Below are 8,364 nucleotides of genomic sequence, written 5' to 3'. Positions count from 1 at the left end.
TTATATGCTTTTTGGCATTTTTTTAGTATGTTTTTAGTATGTTTTAGTTAGTTTTTATTATATGTTTATTAGCTTTTATTTAAAATTCACTTTTCTGGACTTTACTATGAGTTTGTGTGTTTTTCTGTGATTTCAGGTATTTTCTGGCGAAATTGAGGGACCTGAGCAAAAATCTGATTTAGAGGCTGAAAAAGGACTGCATATGCTGTTGGATTCTGACCTCCCTGCACTCAAAGTGGATTTTCTGGAGCTACAGATTCCCAATTGGCGCGCTCTCAATTGCGTTGGAAAGTAGACATCCTGGGCTTTCCAGCAATATATAATAGTTTATACTTTGCTCGAGATTTGATGGGCCAAACAGGCGTTTCAAGTCAGCTTCAGAATTTCCGGCGTTAAACGCCGGAACTAGCACAGAAGTGGGAGTTAAACGCCCAAACTGGCACAAAAGCTGGCGTTTAACTCCAAGAAAAGTCTCTACACATGGAAGCTTCAATGCTCAGCCCAAGCACACACCAAGTGGGCCCGGAAGTGGATTTTTATGTCATTTACTCATTTCTGTAAACCCTAAGCTACTAGTTCTCTATAAATAAGACCTTTTGCTATTGTATTTTCACTTGGTTCTTCTGGTTCCCTCTCTGGGGCCGAAGCCAATGATCACCATTATCACTTATGTATTTTCAACGATGGAGTTTCTACACACCACAGATTAAGGTGTGGAGCTCTGCTGTACCTCGAGTATTAATGCAGTTACTACTATTTTCCATTCAATTCAGCTTATTCTTGTTCTAAGATATTCATTCGCACCTAAGAACATGATGAATGTGATGATTATATGATGCACATCATCATTCTCACTTATGAACGCGTGCCTGACAACCACCTCCGTTCTACATGCAAACAAGGCTTGAATGTATATCTCGTGGATTCCTTAATCAGAATCTTCGTGGTATAAGCTAGAATCCATTGGCGGCCATTCTTGAGAATCCGGAAGGTCTAAACCTTGTCTGTGGTATTCTGAGTAGGATTCAGGGATTGAATGACTGTGACGAGCTTCAAACTCGCAATTGTGGGGCGTTAGTGACAGATGCAAAAGAATCACTGGATTCTATTCCGACATGATCGAGAACCGACAAATGAATAGCCGTGCTGTGACAGAGCGTGTTGAACATTTTCACTGAGAGGACGGGACTGTAGCCATTGGCAACAGTGATTCCCAACATACAGCTTGCCATGGAAAGGAGTAAGAAGGATTGGATGAAGACAGTAGGAAAGCAGAGAGACGGAAGGGACAAAGCATCTCCATACGCTTATCTGAAATTCTCACCAATGAATTACATAAGTATCTCTATCTTTATTTTATATTTTATTTATCTTTTAATCATTAATCCTCCATAACCATTTGAATCCACCTTACTGAGATTTACAAGATGACCATAGCTTGCTTCATACCAACAATCTCCGTGGGATCGACCCTTACTCGCGTAAGGTTTATTACTTGGACGACCCAGTGCACTTGCTGGTTAGTTGTGCGAAGTTGTGATAAAGAGTTGAGATTGCAATTGAGCGTACCATGTTGATGGCGCCATTGATGATCACAATTTCGTGCACCAATGTTCATACCCTTTTCTTGTCCTTCTTTATTTTTAGCATGAGGACATGCTTGGTTTAAGTGTGGGGAGATTCGATAAACCCCAATTTTGTGGTTTATCTTGTACTTAATTTGGGGGATTTTATCAACTTTTTTCACATTTATTCAATGAAATAGCATGGTTTTGCAATTCTCCCTTGATTTTTGCTTAAATGTGAAAACATGCTTTTTAGGCCTTAAAATAGCTAATTCTAACTCACTTTAATTCTATTTGATGCCTTCATATGTTTGTTAAGTGGTTTCAGGTTTAGAAGGCAAAGATTGGATTGAAGGAATGAAGAAAAAGCATGCAAAGTGGGAGAACTCATGAAGAAATGTAGGAACCGTAAAGCTGTCAAGCCTGACCTCTTCGCACTCAATCAACCATAACTTGATCTACAGAGGTCCAAATGAGACGGTTCTAGTTGCGTTGGAAAGCTAACATCCGGGGCTTCGAAATGATATAAAATTTGCTATATGTTGCTTCGCGTATAGGGGTGCTCACATGCCATGTACGTGTGCGCTCCAATACTGCTCATGGCCCACTAAAGTGAAATCGCCCCCAGCGATTTCTGAAGCACTTTGGGCCCAATCCAACTCATTTCTAAGGCTATTTCATGCAGAATTCAAGCTTGGGCAAGGGAGGAGCAATTGTTTGGTAGTATAGCATCATGTAGGTTAGTTTCTAGAGAGAGAAGCTCCCTCTTCTCTCTAGATTTAGGTTAGATTAGGTTAATTTCATCTTAAATCTAGTTTCAACGTCATGTTCATTTTGATGAATGAATTCTTGACAGTTTAGAATTTATCTAATGGAGTCTCGTTGTGAAGTATAGTTTCTAAACCAATCAATAATCCTTTCATACAAAAATATTGTTTGTCACAAGTACAAACCCCAAATAAGAATTAATGAAGTAAGTGAACTCCGGGTCATCTCACAAAGAATTGCAATGAAATGCTCAATTATCGGCTATGAGGATGCAAGGGGGTTTGATTTTATATTTTTTACAAAAAAAGTAAATAACAAGAAAGTAAATGAACAATGAACTAACAAAAGTATAGAAACGTACTCTTGGTTAGACAAAGGTAATTAAGATCACCATCCTTGTCCACAAACCAAATATTGATAATTATGAGGAACCAAGTTCATTAATTCTACCTCCAAAAGCTTTAAGTACGTATAATCTACTCCTAAGCTTGAGGTACGTCAAATAGCTTGATCAACATCAACCCATAAAGTCTAACCTCACTACTAATTAACCTAGTAGTAGGCTAGTGTCAATGGCTATCAAGTTGATTACCAAGGGTTCTTAAATCACCAATTCATTGAGACCCAATGAATCAAGGTTACTCAATGATGCACGGAAACTTGTTTCTCAACAAATTTCCTTCGGTAAGTGTACCGAATAGTCATCAAGTAAAAACTCACTATAGAGTGAGATCAAATCCCACAGAGATTGATTGATCAAACAACTTTAATTAGAGGAATGTTCTAGTTGAGCGAACCAGAATTTGATTTGAGATTTGCAGAAAATTAAATTGCGGAAAAGTAAATAGCAGAAAAAGTAAATGCTAGAAATAAAGAGCTGAATGTAAATGGCAGAAAGTAAATTGCAGAATCTTAAATGGGAATGGGGAAATGCTCATAAAAGTAAATGGCAGAAATTAAAGAGAATGGGTAAGATCAGAAATGGGGAGTTCATTGGGCTTAGGAGATGTTGCATTCTCCGGATCAAATTTATTTTCATCTCTTCCTCAATCAATGCATTCATTGATCTCCTTGGCAATCTTAAGTGATCGAATTCCAATTCCTTGGTAATCCAATCTCTCAAATCTTGATCAATAGCCAATTCCTTTGTCAATTACTCATGAGAAGAGATGAAGTATGGTCACTGATTATACCACATGCATTCCCAAATCAAGTATTGGTAGGATTATAGTCACATATCCATCCAAACCCAATTTGGTCCAGCATGAGAAAGCGTTTCTAGCATGATCTCTTCATTTCTCTTCCAAGGTTCCGAAGAGATCCAAGTATGAATAGTTTCTTTTCCAGGAAACTACCCAACTGGATGAAGATTGAAAGCTTTCTAGTAAAATCAAGAGAAAAGATAGAAGAAGATTGAAAACTAATATTGATCCATCAAATTGCAGCAGAGCTCCCTAACCCAATGAAATGGGTTTAGTTGCTCATAGCTCTGGAAATTGAAAACAAAGATGGAGAATACATCATGAAAGTAAAGCTAGAAGTTGTAGAGAAAGTAAAATACAGAGAGTAGTTCTATGCCCAAGGCTCCTAAAGTTTCCAACCCCATTCTAATTCAAAGCTACTCCTATATATAATACTCTTCTGATCTTCTAGTTGGCTCTTCAAGTCTTGGGTATGGGCCTCTGGATCTTGAGTTTGAAGCAGTTATCCTCTTCATTGGGCTTAGCTTTGCTTGCAGAGAGAAAAGGTGAAGTAAGCAGGGACTTTGGCTCAGGATGTTAGTGGTGTCAACGTTAAGTGAGAGTGTGGGTTCTAGAATGTTAGTGATAATCACCTTTTTCACTAACGTTCCTGACCCAAATATGATCACGTTGACTTCAACATTAGTGGCACTAACATGACCACTAACGTTGCCTCTTGGTCCTTCGCATACGTTATTGGGACTTACCTTTCCCAATAACGTGGTGAGCCATCCATTCTCCTTATGTTAGAGTCCACGTTAACTAGGTTAATGTGGCTTCTAACGTAGCAATGCCAATTCTTCGAGAGCGTTAGTGACACTTACCTTTGTCACTAACGTTCCAATGTGCCCCTACTTCCCACGTTAGAGTCCATGTTAACTAAGTTAACGTGGCTTCTAACGTAGTCATGCTAGCAATCTCCAACGTTAGTGACAAAGGTGAGTGTCACTAATGTTGGCTCATCATCTCTTTATCCACGTTAGATTCCACGTTGACAAAGTTAACGTGGGAGTTAACGTGACTCATGGAGGCTTGGCCAACGTTAGTGACAAAGGTGAATGTCACTAACGTTGGCTTCTCTTATGCTTCTTAACGTTAGAGTCCACGTTAACTAAGTTAACGTGGCAACTAACGTGGCCAATTATGAGCTTGGTCCAACGTTAGTGACAAAGGAGAATGTCACTAACGTTGGCCTTATTGTCTTCTTCCACGTTAGAGTTCACGTTAACTTAGTTAACGTGACTCTTAATGTGGGCTATGATGGCTTCGAGGGCGTTATTAACGATTACCTTTCTCACTAACTTTGCAAGCTAGCTCCCATTCCACGTTAGAGGTCACGTTAGTTGAACTAACGTGAATGCTAACGTGGTTTTTCTTTGCTTCCTTTGTCCTGAAATCAAGCAGCAAAGTGCATCAAAGTTCTAATCCAAGTCATGAGACATGCATCATCCAATTTCTCATACAATTCATGCAAAATTCTCATGAAATCATGTAAAGTGCACAATGTATGCTTGAATCAAGATGTAAGTGAATATCCACCCAAAACTAGCTTATTTCTTAAGAAAATACATGAAACTACCCTAAAAATAGTAAAGAAAGGTCAGTGAAACTTGCCAAAATGCCCTGGCATCACAACACCAAACTTAAAGCTTGCTTGTCCCTAAGCAAGTACTGGAACAAGAGAATGATGAATGGAATTCCAAGAGAAATGAGTCATTCTTGTGGAAGTCATGTCCCTAGTTTTATGGTGGTTTCATGCATAGCAACTTAGGTTCATTCCTTGATTGCATCCCATGAGACTTTTATTCATTGATCCTTTTGTTGTCATTTCAGGGCTTATTTGTGTTCTTGGTCTAAGTGCTCTGTAAGGGGGCAACTCTTTAGAATAAGCTTTCAGCCAACACTCCCGAACCAGTTGGTTCAAGGTGCTAGGTGTTGAAACACCCCTAAGGACTTACTTCCTCAAGTCTCTCCCCCATACATACACACCACAGACACATGGTTTGTTTATTTTCTTTCCTTGAGGTCTTGGTGTCCAGCACCTCTTTGGGCTACTAAATGTTCTGTAGCAAAGATTGCTCTTGATAGTGAACTTTGAGCTGATAATCCCGGGTTAGTTAACCCAAGTTACCAGGTGATAAAGCACCCCTGAGAGCTTAGTAATCCAAGCAGATCCTTGGTACAAGAACACCACAGACACATTCCTCAAGACTCAAACCCGTGGTGCCTAGCCTCTTTTCTTGCTATTTTCTTTTATTCTTCAACTTTGATTGTTCTTTCTCTTTTTCTTATTAGGATCTTGTTATTTAAGTAGCCTCATGGGGTGTGTTAAAAGCATAGGATTCATGACGGATAGTTGTCTTCCCATCTTGTTGGTAAACCAACTTAGCTAACTTATGATTACACCACAAACTTAGGAACTTACTCCATAATATGAACTCCACTTTGGTCCTTTATAAAACACTCATTCTCTTTTCATTTGATTAAAAAGGTCAAGCATACAATTAAGTAAGGAAAAGATACAGTGACATTCAGACTAGCAAACATAGACCTAAGCTGTGAGAAACTAAAAAATAGAATTGAAAAGGTTCCAACTAACGAGTAACTATTAATCAAAGGTGTATTTGGGCTTCCAATTTTAACATTCTCAGTACATGGAATTAAGTAACAATACAACCTTCGGGTGATGGTTTCTAGTTGCCCTCCTCTTTGTCATCATCCATAGTCTTTGCTACTTAACTTCCTTGGATGAAGGTGCACCATTTCCTCATAAGGTTCCTGCAAAGTTATTGGAAGTTTCCCGAAACACTTGAAAAATAGTTAGCTTGCATGTATGCTTGTGAACTTCTGAACTGAATTTGGTGTGTGAACACCAAACTTAGTTCCTTGCCCAGTACACAAGTTTGCATACATGCAGAGAACCTCATATCATGTTGTTAACAAAACCATTATTAACTAAAGACTAAACTACAGCTAATTGGTTCCCCTGATTGGTTGGAGCTAGCAATGTGTTCTGGGGGTGTAGTGTGATTCTAACTAATATCTTTGGTAGAACACCAAACTTAGAATTACACTTTCACTCTTGGATTGTTTTGGTGTAAACACCAAACTTAGCTCCTCGCAATACCGGGGAAACAACTTGTGATCTTTATTGAAATGAAAATGAAAATGAAACTACCTCAGGTTGGGTTGCCTCCCAACAGAGCGCTCTTTTAGCGTCGCTAGCTCGACGATTCCTCCATTACTTGAGATGATACTTTACTTTGGGGTTTTCCCCCATGTTTCCCATATAGTGCTTCAGCCTTTGTCCATTCACAGTGAATGTCCTCTCTGAACTTTCATCCATGATTTCTATATTTCCATATGGCAAGACTTTTGTGACAAGAAAAGGTCCGGACCACCTTGATTTGAGTTTTCCTGGGAACAGTCTCAATTTGGAATTGTAGAGGAGTACTTGTTGCCCCTTTTCGAAACTCCTGCGTGCAAGATGCAGGTCATGTCTTCTCTTTGCCCTTTCTTTATAAATCTTGGCATTTTCATAGGCTTGTGATCTAAATTCTTCCATCTCTTGCAGCTGCAAGATTGATGAGCGGATAATTTATACGCTTTTTGGCATTGTTTTTAGGTAGTTTTTAGTAAGTTCAAGCTACTTTTAGGGATGTTTTCATTAGTTTTTATGTTAAATTCACATTTCTGGACTTTACTATGAGTTTGTGTATTTTTCTGTGATTTCAGGTAATTTCTGGCTGAAATTGAGGGATTTGAGCAAAACTCTGAAAAAGGCTGACAAAAGGACTGCTGATGCTGTTGGAATCTGACCTCCCTGCACTCGAAATGAATTTTCTGGAGCTACAGAACTCCAATTGGCGCGCTCTCAACGGCGTTGGAAATTAGACATTCAGAGCTTTCCAGCAATATATAATAGTCCATACTTTATTCGGAAATTGATGACGTAACTTGGCGTTGAACGCCAAGTACATGCTGCTGTCTGGAGTTAAACGCCAGAAAAACGTCACGATCTGGAGTTGAACGCCCAAAACACGTTATAACTTGGAGTTCAACTCCAAGAAAAGCCTAAGCTCGTGGATAGATCAAGCTCAGCCCAAACATACACCAAGTGGGCCCCGGAAGTGAATTTTATGCATCAAATACTTACTCATGTAAACCCTAGTAGCTAGTCTAGTATAAATAGGATAATTTACTATTGTATTAGACATCTTTGGTCTCAGTTTTGTTTTATTCTTCATCTTAGGAGGCTATTGATCACATTCAGGGGGCTGGCCATTCGGCCATGCCTGAACCTTTCACTTATGTATTTTCAACAGTGGAGTTTCTGCACACCATAGATTAAGGGTGTGGAGCTCTGCTGTACCTCAAGTTTCAATACAATTACTATTATATTCTATTCAATTCTCTTTTATTCTTATTCCAAGATATACGTTGCACAACACTTTGATGAATGTGATGATCCGTGATACTCATCATCATTCCCACCTATGAACGCGCGTGATTGACAACCACTTCCGTTCTACTTTAGGCAGGGCGCATATCTCTTAGATTCCCCAACAGAATCTTCGTGGTATAAGCTAGATAGACGGCGGCATTCATGAGGATCCGGAAAGTCTAAACCTTGTCTATGGTATTCCGAGTAGGATTCTGGGATTGAATGACTGTGACGAGCTTCAAACTCCTGAAGGCTGGGCGTGATGACAAATGCAAAAGAATCAAGGGATTCTATTCCAACCTGATTGAGAACCGACAGATGATTAGCCGTGTTGTGCCAGAGCATT

The sequence above is a fragment of the Arachis duranensis genome, chromosome 2 (genome assembly GCF_000817695.3).
Source record: "Arachis duranensis cultivar V14167 chromosome 2, aradu.V14167.gnm2.J7QH, whole genome shotgun sequence".
In the NCBI taxonomy this organism is placed as follows: domain Eukaryota; kingdom Viridiplantae; phylum Streptophyta; class Magnoliopsida; order Fabales; family Fabaceae; genus Arachis; species Arachis duranensis.
Note: the sequence above shows the minus strand (reverse complement) of the source record.